Source organism: Ovis aries, chromosome 14, assembly GCF_016772045.2.
Source record: "Ovis aries strain OAR_USU_Benz2616 breed Rambouillet chromosome 14, ARS-UI_Ramb_v3.0, whole genome shotgun sequence".
Lineage (NCBI taxonomy): Eukaryota > Metazoa > Chordata > Mammalia > Artiodactyla > Bovidae > Ovis > Ovis aries.
Window position 1 is genome coordinate 53,396,425 of NC_056067.1, and position 20,231 is coordinate 53,416,655.

At 46.9% G+C, this 20,231-nt stretch overlaps 1 long non-coding RNA gene across 1 annotated transcript in view; it reads right to left on the reverse strand.

Annotated features, from left to right (window-relative positions):
• LOC114118010 (uncharacterized) overlaps positions 1–20,231 on the reverse strand; it is a 31,269-nt gene extending 11,038 nt beyond the window's left edge. Inside the window, exons 1-3 of the long non-coding RNA XR_009596224.1 lie at positions 20,106–20,231; positions 18,572–19,069; positions 183–6,022 (exon numbers count right to left, since the gene is read on the reverse strand). This is a non-coding gene — a long non-coding RNA (uncharacterized LOC114118010). The remainder of the gene's footprint in view (positions 1–182; positions 6,023–18,571; positions 19,070–20,105) is intronic.

Consider the following 20,231-nt stretch of genomic DNA (forward strand, 5'->3'; position numbering starts at 1 on the left):
GCTGTCCTAGCAGGCTCCTGGGGGTGAGTTTTGCCGCGTGGGACAGAGAACCCCATCCACAGTTCACGTGCGGGCAGGAGCCCCGACCCCTCACCCCTCATCAGCAAGTGTTCACTGAGGCTGCTCAGGTCAGCCTTGCCTTCGCCCGACCCCTCTCAGGGAAGGCCAGCCTCGGTTCTCACCTCATACAACGAAGCAGATATCTCCCTACGCCAAAGGAGACTGGAGGTGTTTTCTGCCCCTTTCCCTTTTATTCTTCGTTGGCAGTTAACAGTGAATCCCATCTATATCTCAGTTTTTAAGTTTGAGCTCTAAATGAGGCGACTTCAGTCCTGATTCCGTGGGGCATTCAGAGTAGCCCTGCGGGTTGGTCTGCTTCTCCAAAGCCAGCTGGGTGGCTGTGAACCAGTGGGCGTGAGGCCCTCCCTTGGGGAGCGCACTGTCTTGAAAATAAGCACAAAGTTCCTGTGCGCCGATTGCATTTGCTCCTCAGTCCCGAGGGCCCTCTGGATCTGCAGGTGGAATTCCAGCTGGTGAGACGCCACAGGGGGCCCTCTTGCCACTCTAGTTCCGGCGTGCCCAGTCCCACCTTCGTGTTGAACCGCTTGCTAGAAGAACTCGGGCAGAACTCAAAAGAGCTGTTCTATGCATGCTTACAGTTTATCTCGGCAAGAAAAAAAAAAATCAGAGAGAAGAGACACATGGGCAGAGAGAGAGCGGGCGTGGGCTTCTGGTGTCTCTGCCAGGGGAGTCGGGCAGCGCTGACTTCTCCCAGCAGCAAGGTGACGACAGGGAAGGCCGCCCGGGCCTTGGTTCTCAGGGTCTTGACTGCAGTTGGTCATGTGGCTGACCTTAATCTCCAGAGAGATTAACTGATGCCGTGGGGCCCAGGGTCCCCAGCATAGATCTTGGGAAAGTCTAGGCCACCCAGAGGGAGAAAAGAAGACCCTCATCAGGGAGGATGTTCCTCGGACTTAGAGGGCCCCCTTGACTAGACCTTCCTTTGATCGAGATCAATCCTGTTGCACTGCAAACCCTGAAGCTCACTGGCTCTAAACACAAGGATATATCCATCTTTCTCTTTTCCATGGGTCGACAAGGCCGGGCCACACAGTTCTCCCTCGAGCTCTTGTGGCAGCTGTGGTCAGTGGCCTTGGGCTGGACTCGCCAGAAGACTGGCCTGGCTGGTGGTCCAGGTGGGCTCACTCCAGTGCCTGGTAGCTGGGAACTCGCTGGAGCGCACATCCAGCTGCCCTGTGGCTCGGGCTGCTCACAATGCAGCGGCCAGGGCCTGCCAAGGAGCTCCCTGAACCTCATGACCTGGTCTCAGAAGTCCCCATGCGTCCCTTCCCCCACATGGTGTCTGTGGAGCAAGTCGCTTAGGCCAACCCAGATGTAAGGGCCCAGGCGACAGATGACAAACCACCCCAGGGCACTGCCTGCCGCACAGGGCCTCGCCGAGACCCATGCTGACGGCACTTACAGAGGAAGCTTTTTATTTTTGTTGCTTATTTTTTGAAACACTTAAAAGTTTATTCATTTTTATTTTCTGGCTGTGCTGGGTCTTCGTTACTGCACACAGGCCTTCTCTAGCTGCGGCTCCTCTCTAGTTGCGGTGCGTGAGCTTCCCATTGTGGCGGCTTCTCTTCTTGCTTCTCGGGTGCCCGGGTGTCTGTAGTTGCGGCCGCCAGGCTCAATAGTTGTGGCACCTGGGCTTAGTTGCTCTGAGGCATGTGGGATTTTCCAGGATCAGGGATTGAACCACTGTCTCCTACGTTGGCTGCTGCTGCTGCTGCTAAGTCGCTTCAGTCGTGTCCGACTCTGTGTGACCCAATAGACGGCAGCCCACCAGGCTCCCCCGTCCCTGGGATTCTCCAGGCAAGAACACTGGAGTGGGTTGCCATTTCCTTCTCCAATGCATGAAAGTGAAGTCGCTCAGTCCTATCCAACTCTTAGCGACCCCATGGACCGCATCGTACCAGGCTCCTCTGTCCATAGAATTTTCCAGGCAAGAGTACTGGAGCCTACATTGGCAGGCCGACTCTTTACCGCTGTGCCACTAGGGGAGCTCCGGAGGAAGTTTCTAAATCTCACTTAAATTTCTTTCTTTGTTTTTATGCTGACCATTTTTTTTAAGTCCTTATTGAATTTGTTACAATGTTGTTTCTGTTTTAAGTTTTGCTTTTCTGGCCTTGAGCCATGTGGGGTCTTAGCTCCCCAACTGGAAATCAGACCCACAGCCCCTGCTTCGGAAGGTGGAGTTTTAACCACTGGACCTCCAGGGAAGTCCCCTTAAATTTCTTTCTTTCTCTTTCTCCTTAAATTTCTGATTAAAAGTAAACTTATGGGTTTCTCCCAAGATGCTTAACATTAACTTGAAGCCAAGAGATGCCATTATTCCTATAGGAAGAGGCCCGTAGCTAGCATTTAACTTGTCAACCGTTGGATTTGGCCTTTTCTTTTAAGGATGAATCAATTCTGGATTGCATTCTGCTAGCAGTATCCTCTTAAGATACTGATGGTTTCTCTTTTTTAACTTAGTATTTGGAGACAACTTTAAATAGAGGTACTATTTGGAAAGAACTTTAAATAGAGAAAGTTGCCCAAAAGGTCCAAAGAACTCCAGGTCCAAAGAACTCCCTGTGTATGGGTCAGCTGGATTCACGTATTACAAAACATTTTGTTCCATCTGCTCGCACTGCATTGTGGTGTGTGCATTTTGTGTCTGCACACACACACACTTTTTTCCTGAGTCCTTTGAGAGTAAGTTGCGTAGCATACATCACGATACTTTACATATTTCCATGTGTTTTTCCTAAGATTCAGGCTGCTCTCACGTAGGGACCCTACAGTTACCCACTAGTAAATTTAACATTGCTACACTATTTGTATTTAAACCTGCTGACTTTTATTCCAGTTGTATCCGTTGGCCCGATCGATAATGCCCTGGGTTAGGGACTTCCCTGATGGTCCCGTGGTTAAGAATCCACCTTCCAATACAAGGTGTGTGGATTCGATCGCTGGTCCGGGCACTAAGACCCCACGTGCCTCGGGGCAACTGAGCCCAACTAGAGAGAAGCCTGCCTGCCTCAGCAAGGATTCCAGGTGCCACAGTGAAGACCCATCAGAGCCAAATAAATAAAAATTTTTGAATGCTCTGGGTTACCTTTAGTTCGGTCTCTTCGGTCTTTAATCAGGAACGTTTCCTCAGCCTCTCTGTCTTTTGTGATATTGGCATTTGTGAAGAAGACCATCCTTCTCCCCATCCTCTTTGTTTAAAGAATGTTTATTAGGGATCTGTCTGATGTTTCTTCCTGATCAGACTCTGGTCATGGATCTCCAACTGAAACAGGACACAGTTCAGTTCAGTCGCTCAGTCATGTCCGACTCTTTACAACCCCATGGACTGCAGCACACCAGGCTTCCCTGTCCATCACCAGCTCCCAGAGTTTGCTCAAACTCATGTCCACCAAGTCAGTGATGCCATCCAACCATCTTATCCTCTGTCATCCCCTTCTCCTCCCGCCTGTAATCTTTCCCAGCATCAGCGTCTTTTCCAATGAATCAGTCTTTGCATCTGGTGACCCAAGTACTGGAGCTTCAGCTTCAGCATCAGTCCTTCCAGTGAATATTCAGGACTGATTTCCTTTAGGATGAACTGGTTTGATCCCCTTGCTGTCCAAGGGACTCTCAGGAGTCTTCTCCAACACCACAGTTCAAAAGCATCAATTTGGCGCTCAGCTTTTTTTTTATGGTCCAACTCTCACATCTGTACATGACTACTGGGAAAACCATAACTTTGACTAGACAGACCTTTTTTGGCAAAGCAGTGTCCCTGCTTTTCAATATGCTGTCTAGGTTTGTCATAGCTTTTCTTCCAAGGAGCAAGCGTCTTTTGTTTTGGAGTCCAAGAAAATAGTCTGTCACTGTTTCCATTGTTTCCCCACCTATTTGCCATGAAGTGATGGGACCAAATGCCAGGATCTTAGATTTCTGAATGTTGAATTTTGAGCCAGCTTTTTCACTCTCCTCTTTCACTTTCATCAAGAAGCTCTTTTGTTCCTCTTTATTTTCTGCCGTAAGGGTGGTATCATCTGCGTATCTGAGGTTATTGATATTTCTCCCAGCAATCTTGATTCCAGCTTGTGCTTCATCCAGCCCAGCATTTCGCATGATGTACTCTGCATATAAGTTAAATAAGCAGGGTGACAATATACTGCCTTGATGTACACCTTTCCCAATTTAGAACCAGTCTGTTGTTCCATGTCCAGTTCTAACTGTTGCTTCTTGACCTGCATACAGGTTTCTCAGGAGGCAGGTCAGGTGATCTGGAATTACCATCTTTTCAAGAGTTTTCCACAATGTGTTGTGATCCACGAAGTCAAAGGCTGTGGCATAGTCAATAAAGCAGATGTTTTTATGGAACTCTCTTTTTCTGTGATCCAGTGGATGTTGGCAGTTTTATCTCTGGTTCCTCCTCCTTATCTAAATCCAGCTTGAACAACTTAGACATCAAGTTCTCAGTTCACGTACTGCTGAAGCCTGGCTTGGAGAATTTTGAGCATTCCTTTGCTAGCCTGAGAGATGTGTGACGCCGTCCTTGTGATGATGGTGGTGAGGCCTCAGTTGTGTGCAACTCTTTGTGACTCCACAGACTGTAGCCCACGAGGCTGCTCTGTCCATGGGATTTCCCCAGCAAGAATAAGTGGCTTGCCATTTCCTCCTCCAGGGGATCTTCCCCACCCAGGGATCGAACCCAATTCTCCTGTGTCTCCTGCATTGCAGGCAGATTCTTTACCACTGAGCCACCAGAGAAGCCCTGGATTTGTGATATATATTAGAAATAATTTTCTCTCAGCTTTATAATTTTTGGCTGCGAGGCTTGCAGTAGTTCCCCGACCAGGGATTGAACCCAGGCCCCTGACAGTGAAAGCACTGAATTCTAACCACTCACCAGGGGATTCCCTATTTTTAAGAAATCAAATGCGTTGGTTTTTCTGCTATTGCCTCTGGCTTTTGAGTCAAAGTTAGAATGCTTTTCCCTGCACCCAGAGAAAGTCCCTCTGGTTTCTTTCTGGTGTTTTCACGGTGATGGTGAGGGAACAGACCACTGGCCCGGAGCACCTGCTGAGCAAGGAGTCAGGATCCGGTCCCCAGATCTGCTTACATCCAGAGTTAACATGATCATGGGGCTAGGGGCCCAAAGAATGAGGGAGCCAGCTTGAGGAGCTGGGGAATGAACATGATGGAAGAGGCTGAAGCCGGAGGGTGACAGGAGGGCTGGGGTGAGGGTCTGTCTCAGGATGACTAAAGGGGCAGCTTCAAAGGGGCCTCATGCTTTTCAGCCTGCATTTTAAAAACCAGCATCAAAATAAATAAATAAATAAAAATAAATAAAAACCAGCATCAAGGACCTCCCTGGTGGTCCAGTGGCTAAGACGCCACACTCCCTTGGTTCAGGGAACTACATTCTACATGCCATAACTAAAGATCCCAAGTGTTGTAACTGAAACCCAGCACAGCCAAATAAGTAAATATTTAAAAAAAAAAAAAAAAAAAAAAAACAGCAGCCACCGGGACGTAGGAACCCTCCTTTGGTGGTGGGACTGGAAAACGACATAGCCACCATGCTAGACCATTTAATGAAGGTTAAGCAGAACTGCCATTCCTAGGCACAGTCCCGACACACAGCAATTCTACCTATAGGTGTATACCTAAGGGAAGCGAAAACAGGTGGTTCAAACAAAAACCCCAGTACACGAATGATCATAGCAGCATTATTCACTGTAGCCAAAAGACACAAACAACCCAAAGGCCTGTCAAACAAATGAATAAAAAAAATGTGGTCTATTCATAGAATAGAATATTAACTCAGGCTTACAAAGGAACGAAGTTTGGGACTTACCTGGTGATCCAGTGGTTAAGAATCCACCTTCCAGTGCAGGGTACTTGGGTTCTTTTCTTGGTCAGGAAATAGATCCCACATGCCACAGGGCAACTAAGCCTGTGCCAGCTAGGAAGCCTGTGCGCCACAAGGAAAGAACCACATACCAGAACTAAGACCTGATGCAGCCAAATAAATAAAAAAGGGCGGAGGGGCGGGGATGAAGTTCTGATCCATGCTACAACAGAACCCTTGAAAACGTGATGCTAATGGAAGAAGCTGAACACAAAAGGCCACATATTGTACAATCCCATTGGTCAGAAATGTCCAGAAGAGGCAAATCCATAGAGACAGACAGAATACAGTCTAGTGGTTGCCGGGAGCTGGAGGGAAGGGAGAAGAGGAAGTGACTGCTTAACGGGTGCGAGGGTTTTTTAAGAGTGATGGAAATGTTATGGAACTAGAAAGACATGAGTTACACAATGTTGTGGATGTCATAAATGCACTTGAGTCATGCATTTTACAGTGCGGTAAGTTAATTGGTAAATTGCATGTTATGTGTTTTTTGCCACAACAACAACAAAAAACACATGAGACCAATATTTAGAAAAACAAAAATGCATTCCCTTTAAAAACAGGGAAGCAGGGTGCAGACATAGGGAGAAAGAAATCAGCCAGGGAAGGGATGCTGGAGGACCACCGCCCAGCCTGGCCTGCAGAGACCCTGGGCTGGAGAGCGGTCTGCCCAGACCTGTGGGGGTTTCTCCCACCAGCACTGCGGAAGGCCTTCAAGGGAAACACTAGGATCCTTGCAAACTTGCTTCCTCGTCTATAAAGTGAAGACCTTGTCAGGCAACTCATAAGGAATTGCTACGTGGCTGGCTCTAAGTACTTTACATGTATTAACATTTAATTCTTATGCCAACACTGTGAATAGACACACTTTAAAAAAATGTATTGAAGAATATGTAATTGATTTACAGTGTGTTAATTTCTGCTGTGCGGCAAAATGATTCAGACATATATATGCACATTCCTTTTCATATTCTTTTTCATTATGATTTATCACAAGAATGGAATCTCGTTCCCTGCGCTATACAGTAGGACCTTGTTATCCGTTCTATACATAATAGTTTTTGCATCAGCTAACCCCAAACTCCCAATCCTCCTGTTCCCCCCTCTTCTTCCTCCTTGGCAACCACACAGCTGTGCTTTAGGCCTGTGAGTCTGTTTCTGTTACATAGAGAAGTCCATTTGTGTGGACAGATGCCCATTTTACAGAGAAGCAAATTGAAGGGCAGAGAGATTAAGTTCTGTGTCCCGGCTCACATAGCCGTCAAGCAGCAGAGTTGGAATTTGAACACAGAGCTGGCTCAGGTCTGTGCCTTTAACCATTTTGCAGTAATACTGAGCATGTCAGGCCGTTTGCAGACAGGAACGCACTGGCTCCTCACAACAAGAATCACCATTTTACAGATGAGGAAACCGAGGCACAGAGTCAAGCAAGCAGTCTGCCTGAGGACACAGCGAGGAAGGGGCCGAGCTCTTTGAACGGGTGGTAATAAGACCTTCCACGCTAATGCTAAAAGTGGAACGTGTGGGGGAAAGCTTTTGACCCTTTGCCACAAACAAAATAGACAAACTGAATTTTCATGACTATCGGACACAGAATACATAAAGATTTAAGTTAAATAAGAATTCATCCCACCTGGATAATCTTTTTTTTCTCCATTTAGGACAGATGGTTCGCAATCTTACCATGGATAATAAAGGCTCCTAAATCCCTCAGGGCTTTGCAGTTCTCAAAGCATTTTTGTTAACCATCTGTCCTTTCAAGATTTCTCATTAGATAACTTTGGGGACTGGGAAAAGACCCTGTTGCTGAGAAAGACTGAAGGCAGAAGAAGAGGGCGACAGAGGATGAGATGGCTGGATGGCATCACGGACTCGATGGACGTGAGTTTGAGTGAACTCCAGGAGTTGGTGATGGACAGGGAGGCCTGGCGTGCTGCAGTTTGAGAAGAGTCGAACACGACTGGGCGACTGAACGCCTTCTGGGACTGTCAGCTCTTTCAGGTCTGGGGGCGCCGTAAAGGTCATGTGTATGTGGTGTGTCTGACTCCTTGGGATCCGTGGACTGTAGTCTGCCAGGATCCGCTATTCATGGGATTTCCCAGGCAACAATGCTGGAGTGGGTTGCCATTTCCTTCTCCAGGGGATCGTCCCTACCCAGTGATCAAAGCTGGGCCTTCTGCACTGGTAGGCAGATTCTTTACCGTTTGAGCCACCAGGGCCGTCGTGTTCTATATTTGTAACAACACTGTTCCAGCAGATGGCAGTACAGCACCAGGGTAAAGTGAGTCCCTTTCTATTCATTCGTTTGATTTGGCTGCACTGACTCTCTGTGGCTTTCCCCAGTTGTGGAGCTTAGGCCTCTCACTGCGGTGGCTGCTCTTGTTGCAGAGCATGGGCTTCAGGGCGGGCTTTCGTAGCTGTGTCCCGTGGGCTCAGTTGCCCTGAGGCATATGGAACCTTCCGGGACCACGGCTCGACCCCATGTTCCCTGCATTCACAGGAGGGTTCTTAACCACTGGACCACCAGGGAAGTCCAAGGGAGTATCTTTTCTCTATTTCACTTTTTTTTTTTTTCAAATAATCGTTTGTATAAGATGCACGTATTTCTAATTTGCATCATTTGATTTCAACTACCAATTTTAACTGAGCCAGAATCAAAGAATTTGACGTTTACCCTTCTTTATGTCCCCTCCTATCTGGACCTCAGTCTTCCTGTCATTAACACAGGGATTTTTTAAAAATTCATTATTTATTTACTCAGCTGCACCAAGTCTTAGTTGTAGCATTTAGGCTGCAGCGTGAGAACTCCTATGTGGCTTGTGGGATCTAGTTCCCTGACTAGGGACAAATCCCAGCCCCCTGCATAGGGAGTGAGGAGTCTTAGCCAACAGACCACTAGGAAGTCCCAAAAGGGATGTTTACAGGAGTTTTCTTAGCCTCTTTGCCAGATCTGCCGCATGACTCATTTGGGGCAGTTTCTCTCTCTTTGGATTTGGTTTAAAGGCCTTGGCTGCTGAACCCTCAAAATGGTATCGTGGACACTCCTCTCCCCACTCTCCCTAGTGGCCCAGACCACCCCTCCTCCCCCAGCCCTTTCTACTTCCCTCCTCTTTCCTGGGCTCCAAAGCCCTGTGTCTAACTTGAAGACAGTTATCAGCATTGAAAGGAGAGGCAGACTGCTGGCAAGGCATAAAGACAAAGCAGGATTTCTATGAGAAAGATAAGACAGAAAGCTTCCGGCCATCTGCGAACAAGTTTTGTTTTTACACTTGAGGTGGGAGGGCAAAAACGATTATCCAGAAAACTTGCAACAGAAAAGAGCAAGCTTGGGACTTTCCTGGTGGTCCAGTGGTTGAGAATCTGCCTTCCAATGCAGGGGACTCAGGTTTAATCCCTGGTGGGGGAACTAACATCCCACACGCCACAGAGCAGCTAAGCCTGCACACCGCCACGCTGCACAACGAAGGCGCAGCACAGCCAAAAATAAGAATAATAAATAACCCATCTGTGTGTGTGCGTGCTCAGTCGCTCAGTTGTATCCAGCTCTTTGTGACCCCATGGACTGTAGCCCACCAGGCTCCTGTCTGTCCATGGGATTTCCCATACAAGAACACTGGAGCGGGTTGCTGTTTCCATCTTGGCAGGCAGATTCTTTCCCACTGCGCCATTAGGGAAGCCTATAACTCATCTCTAGGTTACTTACTTTAAAAAAAAAAAGAGAGAGCAAACTTGCTGGAGCCACTAAAGAAAGCCATTTCAGATACTCGGATTCTCCAGAAAACCTTGAGAGTTTGGTGGTGGAGTGTTTGTGGGAGGCTGTGTCTGTGACTGCACGGCAGCTTCCCTTTGGCAGTGAGTACCCCGTGCTTAGCCCAGGGGCTCCACTCCTGGGTCAGGGTTTCCTCAAGATCTTGTTCTCTCTGTCTATAGGTCTCGATCTAAGCACGTGCATCCATGTCCACACTGACAGCTGTATCCTTATCTAGAGCTACAGCCGTGTCTACAGCTGTGTCCTTGTCTGTGTATCTACAGAGGCATCCAGGTCCAATCTAGATCCACCTGAGTTTCCTAAGGCTGTGTAACAAATCCCCACAAATTGGGTGGCTTAAAGCAACTGAAGTGTACTCTCTCACGATTCTGGAGGCTGGAAGTTCGAAATCAAGATGTCAGCAGGGCTCTAGGGGAGATTTCTTCCTCTTCTCTTTCAGTTTTGCTCTCTTGGCATTTCCTGTCTCCAATCAATGCCTCCATCTTTACAAGGGCTTCTGTCTCCCACGATACTTGTCATTGGATTTAGGGCCCACTTGGCTAATTCAGGATGATCTCATCTTTCCTTAAAAATATGAATGTGTATTTATTTTTATTGAAGTATAGTTGATTTCAGATGATAAACGATCTGCCTGGAATGCGTGAGGCCCAAGTTCAATCCCTGGGTCAGGACAATCTCCCGGAGACGAAAATGACAATCCATTCCAGTATTCTTTCCTGGAGAATCCCACGGACAGAGGAGCCTGGTGGGCTCAGAGCCTGCCTCAGAGCCTGGCTGGTCCATGCAGTCGCAAAGAATTGCACGTGACTGAGCGCCTAAGCAGACACATCTAGCTGATTCACAGCACTGTAGTAAGTTCAGGTGTATAGCAAAGGTAGCAAGACTGGCCCAGCATCACTGATCTGAAATATCTGTAAGAAGTCAAATAAGTGTTTGGAGATTCAAGCAACAAACTATCTGCTCTCATTTAGCCTGACTTCCCAGAGTTCTTGCTGAATTTCAGCCCACAGGCCAGCAATCACACAGCAACTTGTAAATCCCCTTCCACACTCAGGCAGGTCTTTATGTGAACTCTGAAAAGACTGCCCTCTGAAGAGGCACTTGCAGAGCTTTGTGTGTGTGTGTGTGTGTGTGTGTGTGTGTGTGTGGGGGGGGGGGGGGGGGGCAGAGATTCCACAGTATTGCCCTTTTTTCTGTTGGAACACACTCAGTAACATCAGTCTGCCAAGCCTGAAGAAATTCAGGTCTGTTTTTTCCTCTGGCTTCGGACAGCAAATACTTCCTCACGCTCCCTACACAAAACTTAAAATGAATGCCTCAGAGATCGTAAAATGAAATAATTTGATTAGAAAGTGTCAGCGGAATGAAAGATCACGGACTTCTAGGCGAATGGAACCAACAGAGGACACGTTTTAAACAAATCCACCTTTTCAGTCCATCATTTTGCTCCATGATACCCTTTGGTCAATCAGCTGTCAATGAAGAAAAATAAAAAATGTTGAAGAAGTGACCCCGGCTCCCTGGAGGTTCTGGCCCAAATTCTTATTAGAATGACCTTACAGCTGTGACCTGCAGTCAGAACTCTTCTCGCTACAGTTTCCTATTCAAGCCAGTGTTTCCCCCCCAGTTTATTACCGGCCCTTGGCGGGTGCTCACTCAGGTCAGGAAGGTTGCTCTGAAGCGGGACCCACTGAGTCTGAGCGCGTCTCTGCCATCCGCCGCCAGAGGGCGCACTGCAGAGACTCGTCTCCCAAACGGCCAGTGTCAATTCTTCCCCTCCCCATGTGTGCCTGGTACTTCCCCCATCAAGAAGGGAAGTTCAGGGGTTTACGTGGTGGTCCAGTGGCTAAGACTCCATGCTCCACAAGCAGGGGACCCAGTGTTCGATCCCTGATCAGGGAGCTAGACACCACATGCTGCAACTAAGAGTTCCCATGCGGCAGAATAATGTTGCTACAGCTAAGACCCAGGGCAGTCAAATAATTTTTTTTTTATTAAAGAGGTGGAGTCTGTTTCCTCTCTGCTTGACTCTGGCCTGGCTTATGACTTGGTTTGACTAAGAAGTCAAATCCCAGTCAATCATGTCCTTCCCCAAACCCTTCCTATAGTAAGGTCAAAGCCAAAGTCCTTTATGGAGCTCTAGACCTGCTCTGTTCAATAGGGTAACCAATGGCCACGGGGACGGGGGAGACTGAAATTAAGATGTAATTAAAATTCAGTAAAATTGAACATTCATTTCAGCCACATGACAGCGGCTCAAAGCTACACGTGACCTGTTGCTACCATACCAGGCAGGTACAGGACGATTTCATCACCACAGAAAGTTCTCTCGAACAGCACTGATGCCAGTATTCCTGCTTGCAGGGGTCCCTAGGGTCGGCTGTGGGTCTTGGCCTGCAGATAGGCTGGGAGGGTGCCCCAGGCTCAGACTTCAAGGAGGAACTGTCCCCCCTCCCCAGGCCGAATCAAACCGACGGGGGCTGACTCCCAAGGATGTGATCTGGTCCTAGACGTGCCTGAGGAAGAAACCAGGGCTCCAGGAATAGAAAAATGATCCCCTACCTTTCCCTCCATCGGGTTCCCTAAAGCCTGAGGCTCACAAGGCCCTGCCTTCCTGATTGCAAGACCCGCCCTTCACACAGGAGGCCCCGCCCCTCCTGCATGTAGACCTGCAGTGTGCGTGCGTTAGTTGCTCAGAAGTGTCCGACTCTGCAGCCACATGGACTGCAGATTGTCAGGCTCCTCTGTTCATGGAATTGTCCAGGGAAGAATACTGGAGCGGGTTGCCATCTCCTCCTCCAGGGGATCTTCCCTACCCAGGGATCGAATCTGGATCTCCTGCATTGCAGGGAGATTCGTTATCTTCTCCAGGGAAGCCCAGGCCTTCGGAGACAACTCAGCCAAGTTGACGTGACCCATGTGTCCACCAGGTGGCGCTCCAAACCCGCTGGTTAAAATCGCTCCCCGGTGGCTACAGGTGCGCCCACGGTGCCCACCAGGAGGCGCTCTGGGACTGACGGTTAAATTCAGGTGGTTAAATGGAAAGGAGTATTTTAAAAGAATGTGTATATGTGTACAACGGAGTCACTTCGTTGTACAGCAGAGATTGGCATGACATTGTAAATCAAGTAGTGTTCAAAGAAAAGATCATGCGACTGACGGAGTTTCCTGAGTGCTTACGATGTGCAGGGCACTGGTCCATCGTCTTAAGCTCCAAAGCTCTGTCTGTGTTTTGAACGTCTGTGGAAGGTGGAGTTTACTGTAGGCCAGCAGTTCTCTAACACTTTGGCCACCTGATGCAAAGAACTGACTCATTGGAAAAGACCCTGATGCTGGGAAAGATTCAAGGCAGGAGGAGAAGGGGACGACAGAGGATGAGATGGTTGGATGGCGTCACCGACTTGATGGACATGAGTTTGAGTAAGCTTCAGGATGGACAGGGAAGCCTGGCATGCTGCAGTCCATGGGGTCGCAAAGAGTCTGACGCAACTGAACTGAGTGGTTTTCCAAGTAAGGTCCTGAGACCACCTGGATCAACTTAGGAATGCATATTGTCAGGCCCACCCGGAACCTAGAAAATCACAAACTCTGAGGGAGAGGCCTAGCAATCTGTATTTTAAAAGGCTCTCCAGGTGGTTTTGATGCTCCACCCATTGGAGAACCCCTGCTGTGGATTCTCATTCTCCCCTGGAGCCTTAGGGTAGCAGTTCCCAGTCCCTGGCACACGGACACAATAGCTTCTTCAATTCTTACGTCTACACTGGGAGGAAAGCTCTATTATGATCCCCCTTTCAGATGAGTAAATGGAGGCACAGAGAGGTTGAGTAAGTAGCTCAAGGTCACACAGCTTACGAGTGGCATCACAGGGGATGAGCCAGGCTCCAAACCCCTCTTCCAAAAATCTCTCTTAATTTTATCCTCCCAGTGGCTTTCTATTCCCCTGTCACACCACCATGGGCTCTAGGATGGGGTCCCAGGAGGTCTCCACCTCCTGGAATCCAGGAGGTCTCCACAGGGCAGTATCTATTGCCTCCACATCTGTGACTCACTGTTTTTCTCCTTGGTTGTAGTGAGTGACAGCTAGGCTGGTCCAGATAAGGATTGGGTTGGAGTCAAAACTCCAGTTCTGGAGCTTCCTCCCTGAAAATCTTGGCACATTTGAAACTACAACCTGGGAGGCACTAACAGGCTGCATTTGGGGACGGAAGCCCCCTGTGATTCAAAAAAACACTGGAGGACTTCCCTGAAGACACACTGACTGAGAATCTGCCTGCCATTGCAGGAGATACAGGTTCGATTCCTGGGTTGGGAAGATCCCCTGGAGAAGGGAATGCCTTTATTTTATTTTTCGTCAATCTGATAAAGGGCCTCTGATTAAAAAAAAAAAAATGTTACATCATACACTTCATCATACTTGATTAAAGAGTTTCCTCCTAAGATTATGAACATGGCAAGGCAATGTCCCCATATCTAGTTAATATTGTATGAAAGTCCTAGCAAGCGCATGGCGTTTTAAAAGGGGAGGGTAATGGTTTGTGAGTTTGTGACTGTCTTTGTGTCTTGGCGTGTGTCTGCACATCTGTGACTGTGTGACGTGTGGGGTGTGTGTGTGTGTGTGTGTGAATGAATAGCCTGTTCATGTGACCAAGGAACAGAAGGACACTCAGTAGGCTTTGAACAGGGTTTACCAGAAAACGCCATAGCACAGGCTCCTCTCTGAGCCCAGCGTCTCTCCCTGTCTCTCTTCTCCCACACCCTCCCTCCCCCCTTGCAGAGTCCCAGAGAGCTGAGGCCCCTGATTGTGCGGCCAGCCGCGCCCCTCCCTCCAATCCCAGCACTCAAGCCTCCTCCTCATAGGCTCCAGCGATGTTCCCTGCGCTGCTTGTTGTTTAGCCGATAAACTGCGTCCGACTCTTTTTGAAACCCCATGGACTGGGGCCCACCAGCCTCCTCTGTCCATGCGTGGGATTCTCCAGGCAAGAGTACTAGAGTCGGTTGCTATTTCTTTCTCCAGGAGATCTTTCCGACCCAGGGATCCAGGGATCGAATCCACGTCTCCTGCAGTGCATTGGCAGGCGGATTCTTCACCACTGAGCCACGTCAGAAGCCCATGTTCCCTGTGGAGTAAAGGGTTAACCTAATGGGCTCCATCCCTGCATGTTCAAAAAAAAAAAAAAAAAAGAACTGGTCTCCTGGGAGGGAACCTCTAAGCCCTTGGAAAGTCCTGCCTGATAAGAGCCTCTTTGTTTACCTGGAGCCTTGGGCCAGAGAGTCTAAGCTAACAGTGTGATTTATGCCAAACAGCTGTTTTTGTTCAGGGAGGAGTGGGGTCTTAAGTCAGGCTGCTTGAATTTGCTCTCTGGAGGGGCTGGAGACTGAATAACCAGGCTTAGGTGACCAAGGCCCAGGCAAACTCTCCAGGGTCCCTCTAATTCCCCAGAAAAGTCAGAACCACATCCACATTTTTCAGAAATCCCCTAGCTCATTAAAAAATGAAGGTATGTCGGGATGTTCCCTGGTGGTCTAATGGCTAGGATATGGAGCTTTCACTGCTTTCAGATTTAACCCCTGGTGGGGGAAGGAAGATCCCACAAGACACACGGCCAGTAAAAAAGAAGAAGTGTCAAAACATTCTGAGCACACCACTAATTAGTGGTCTAATTCGACCTGTTACATTTAAGGAAGAAAGGCTAGAGTACATACTACAAATTGAGACAATCACTGCTGTGCACTAGACAATTAGTGGGTTGGGGTGGGGGGAGTGAAGATTTCTAGCGCAATGCAATCCAGGCTGGGCTGGGGCTTGGGTTTCAAGAATCAGGATGGCTTATCTGTGTGGGCAGAATATCAGAGACCCTGGGAAATGACCTTGCTGGGAGAGTGGCTGAAACAGTGGTGCAACAGCACCCTGGGGTCTTATGTGCTCAGAATGTACGGACTGGGATCCTTTTGAGTAAGCACAGCAAGAGCCATGAAGGGCTGTATATCACAGGTCTCCCCCTTTTTATTGTGAAAAAATACCTCAAATAACCTCTGTATCTCTCTGGGTGTCCACGAACAATGAGAATGTGAGGACGGCTGTGTCAGGCGATAGAGGTGTGTCCGGCTATGTCAGATTCGAGCACAGCCAAAGCTTGACTCTGTGACCTCAGGTGACCTCTCTGGGCCTCAGTTTCTTCATTTGTAAAATGAGGATAATAGTATCTGCCTTGCAGGGTGACTGGGAGACGTGTAAATGGCTTCTAATAGCTCTTGGCACACATGAAGTGTGCAGTAAGTACAAAAGTTATTAGTTAACGCAGTTATAAAGGGGAAAGGGAGTATTTATAGGCAACATGGGGTGGGGGATGGAATGAAATCACAAAGAGCACAAAAATCACCACCCACATGATCTTGTTTATCCAGTCACGTGAAGTGATGCATCTGTAGAAGGAAATTAAACAGAACTACTATCTAACAGAAAAATTCCAAGATAAGTCTCTTTTCAAGCTGTCAGAATCTGTCTGAGCCCACTTCTGAACCTTCCAAAAAAAGCCTTTTCTGCTTAAGGCAGTGTATTGGGTTGAAGAGTGTCTTTTAAACATTCAAGTCCAAGGAATTCCCAGGTGGTCTAGTGGTTAGGGCTGTGTTTTCACTGCTTAGAGCCTGGGTTCAACCGCTGCTCAGAGAACTCAGATCCCACATGCTGAGCCTTAGCAAAAAAACAAAGCAAAAAAGATGCAAATGAACTTATTTACAAAACAGAAACAGACTCATAGACACGGAAAACAAATTTATCTGGGGTCCTACTCTCGCTTAAAACCACTGACTCCAAACCCTAGATAAAGGATGGTGATTCTCAGCCTTGGATGCTCATTGGGATTCCTTGGGGAACATTTAAGAAGTCGGGATGCCCTAGTCTCACCTTCAGGGAGTTTGAAGCTGTTGTTCTGGGGTGGGGTGCAGGCATCCATGATTGTAAAAGCTCTCCGGATGACTGCCATGCGGCCAGGGTTGTGAACCATTTCTATACTTTCTCCAATCCTCCCATTTCACAGGGAAGATGCTGAAGCCAGATAAGAGGAGGAAGTTGCTAAGGTCACAGGGCAAGTTGGTGACAAGGCAGGAGCAGAACCCAGGAGTCCTGATCCCCACACAAAGCTTCCTTTCTCACATATGGCAGCGCTGGGCCCCAGTGGTGGCGGTGTTGCTTCTACAATTATTGTTATTTTTATCAGTGGCGTCCCTGGTGGGCCAGATGGTAAAGAATCCACCTGCAATGCAGCAGACCTGGGTTCGATCCCTGGGTCAGGAAGATCCCCTGGAGAAGGGAATGGCAACCCACTCGAGTATTCTTGCCTGGAGAATCCCACGAATAGAGGAGTGTGGTGGGTTACTGTCCATGAGGTCTCAAAGAATCGGACATGACTGACTTTCACTTTCATTATTATTATTATATAGCATGAGAAGACGGATATAGCTTATTTTAAAGTCCTCTGTAGAATTGAGTTTAACTCAAAAACTTAAAACCAGTATTATGAAACTAACATAATATTGTACATCAATTATATTTCAATTAAAAAATATATAAATGAATAAAAATTGAGATTAATTATAAAAACCAGTATTCCAACTTTAATTAGCAAAATTTTCTACAATAAAATGTTAAAATTGTGTATGGTGCCAAAAAGAGGGATAGTTTTTCCATGTTTATTGAGGTTTTTCCATAGCAAATCATACATTATTTTTAATTTTCTTTTTTTGGCTGCATAGCATATGGGATCTTAATTCCCCAACCAGGGATCAAACCTGGCTCACCTGCATTGAAAATGTGGAATTTTAACCACTGGACCACCAAGGAAGTCCCATACATGAATTTTATAGTCAGATAAAGAATGGCTATATAATTGGCACTGGGGAAAAAAAATAAGTGGGCTAAATAGGGTGAGATGGTCATGGAGCATTTAAATGGAAATGCCACCTCTAGCCAGGAAAGAAAAAGAAAGATATACAACTGATTCATTTTTCCCTTTAACCTCTAAGCTCAAAACCTTCCTGGTGTGTGAGTGGGTGGCCTTGGAGGTGGCCTCATTTCGGAATAAATCTTAGTTCAGTTGGAATAAAATCTCTCTAGTCATGGGTCAGATGTGTGTTCCTCATTCCCATGACCCCTCTGTCTTTTTTTTTTTTTTTGTCTTAATGTCCTCCACAGCCCAGTTTTTTGGCAATTAGGACTTAAATATGTCATTAAAAAAAATTGAAATATAATTAACTTATAATGTTGTATTAGCTTCAGGTGTACAGCAAAGTGATTCAGTTTTAAATATATTAAATATATATTTTCTGTATGCTTAAAATTATATATATAATTTTTTCAGATTCTTTTACATTATAGTTATTACAAGACATTAAATATAGTTGCCTATGCTATACAGCTGTTTAGTCGCTTCAGTCGCGTTTGACTCTTTGTGGCCCTATAGACTGTAATCCTTGGTCCGTGAGATTTCCCAGGCAAGAATACTGGAGTGGGTTGCCATTTCCTTCTCCAAGTGATCTTCCCAAGCCAGGGATTGAACCTGTTTCTCCTGCATTGGCAAGCGGATTCCTTACCACGGAGCCACCTGGAAAGCCATGCCACACAGCAGGTCCTCGTTGTTTATCTTTTTATGTATGGTAGTGTGTATATGTTAATTTCAAACTTCTAATGTATCTCCTCCCCCCCACTTCCTTGCTATCCCCTCTGGGAACCATAAGTTTGTTTTCTGTCTGTAAATCTCTTTCTGTTTTGTCAATACGTTTGTTTACATCGTTGTTTTAGACTCCACATACAAGTGATATCATATATTTGTCTTTGCCCGACTTACTTCGCTTCATACGATAATCTCGAGTTCAATCCGTGTCGCTGCAAATGGCGTTCTCTCATTCTTTCTCGTGGCTGAGCACGAGTCCATTGTACACACCACATCTCCTTGATCCATTCATTCACCTTCCAAGTCATTTCCACATCTTGGCTATTGTAAACAGCGCCGCCATGGACACTGGGTTCACGTGTCTTTCCGAATTAGAGTGTTCTCCGGAGGCATGCCCGAGAGTAGGGCTGCAGGGTCATATGTTAGCTCTAGTTTTCGTTTTTTAAAGGAAACTCCATATTGTTATTCACAGAGGCTGTACCAATTTGCATTCCCACCAACAGTATAGGAGGGTCCCTTTTCCTCCACCCCCAAATATATGTGATTTTCCCCTCCACATGATATCTTTCAAGCCCGGGAGAGACTGTGATCTGCTTCTCTTCATGCTGTTTCTTAAGCTTGGGTTTACCAGTTGTCCTGCCATGTCGCCATCTTCAGGTGGATATCTGTAACCTTCGGCAAACGTAAACACAATTTAGTATTCAAAGAATTCAAAGACAACAAAACACATCATCTTTTAGAAAATAAATAAGACAGTTGATTCTCTCTCTTTTTTCCTTTACTTAAGGATTAGTCCCCGGCCAAGGCTATTCTCACCACGGGACATTTTCCAGACACCGGGAAGAAATGCGATCGGCCTCCACAACACAAACAAGAGAAGCTGCACCTGACTGTTTTGTGCGTTTGTTTTATGAGTGCTTTTAAAATGTGTGCTTGTACTGGTAGGTTCAGATTTTCATTCGTGGGGTATTCTAGAAGATAGACATAACAGGCACTTTACTACTGTACCCTGAAAGAGTGATTGCTTATTTAAAAAAAAAATGGTTTTAAAAGTCATGGAATATGTAACATGCATACAGACATGTGCCCCAATCATAGTTTAACAAATAAACATAACAAACTCCATGATATGATGACGCATCTAGAAATGGTTGGGGCTTCCTGGTGGCTCAGTGGTAAAGAATCTGCCTGCCAATGCAGGAGACCCCAGTTCAATCTCTGGTCTGGGAAGATCCCATATGCTTCGGGGCAACCAAGCCTGTGCATCACAACGGCTGAGCCTGTGCTCTAGAGCCTGGGAGCTGCAACTGCTGAAGCCCCTACACCCTTGAGCCTGCCCCCCTCAACAAGAGAAGCCACTACAACGAGAAGCCTGCGCATCGAAACTAGAGAGGAGCCCCCGATCGCCAACTAGAGAAAAAGCCCGTGCAGCAAGCAAGACCCAGGACAGCCAAAAAAAAAAAAAAAAAAGGGAGGGGTGTCACTTAAATATAGAAAAGAAAAGAAAAAATAAAAAGAAATGATCAGCCTAGAAGCCCCACATGTCTTGTTCATCACAGACTCCTCCCTCCCCCAGGGTAAATCATACTCTGCTTTGTGATAAACAATTCCTTGGTTTTCTGTAGATATGTATGTTTATTACAAAACCATGCATCTCTCAGCACGATGGCTTTGACTATCTTTGAGCATTAGATTCATGCAGTCTTACCATATGGATTATTTTGCCGCGTGGCTTTTTTTTTTTAGGAAAAATAAATCAAGCAAAGAAAGAGAACATGGGGCCTCCCAGTTTCCTGGCCACGTTTCCTCCCTTGGAAGCTTGTTTCTTCGCCTT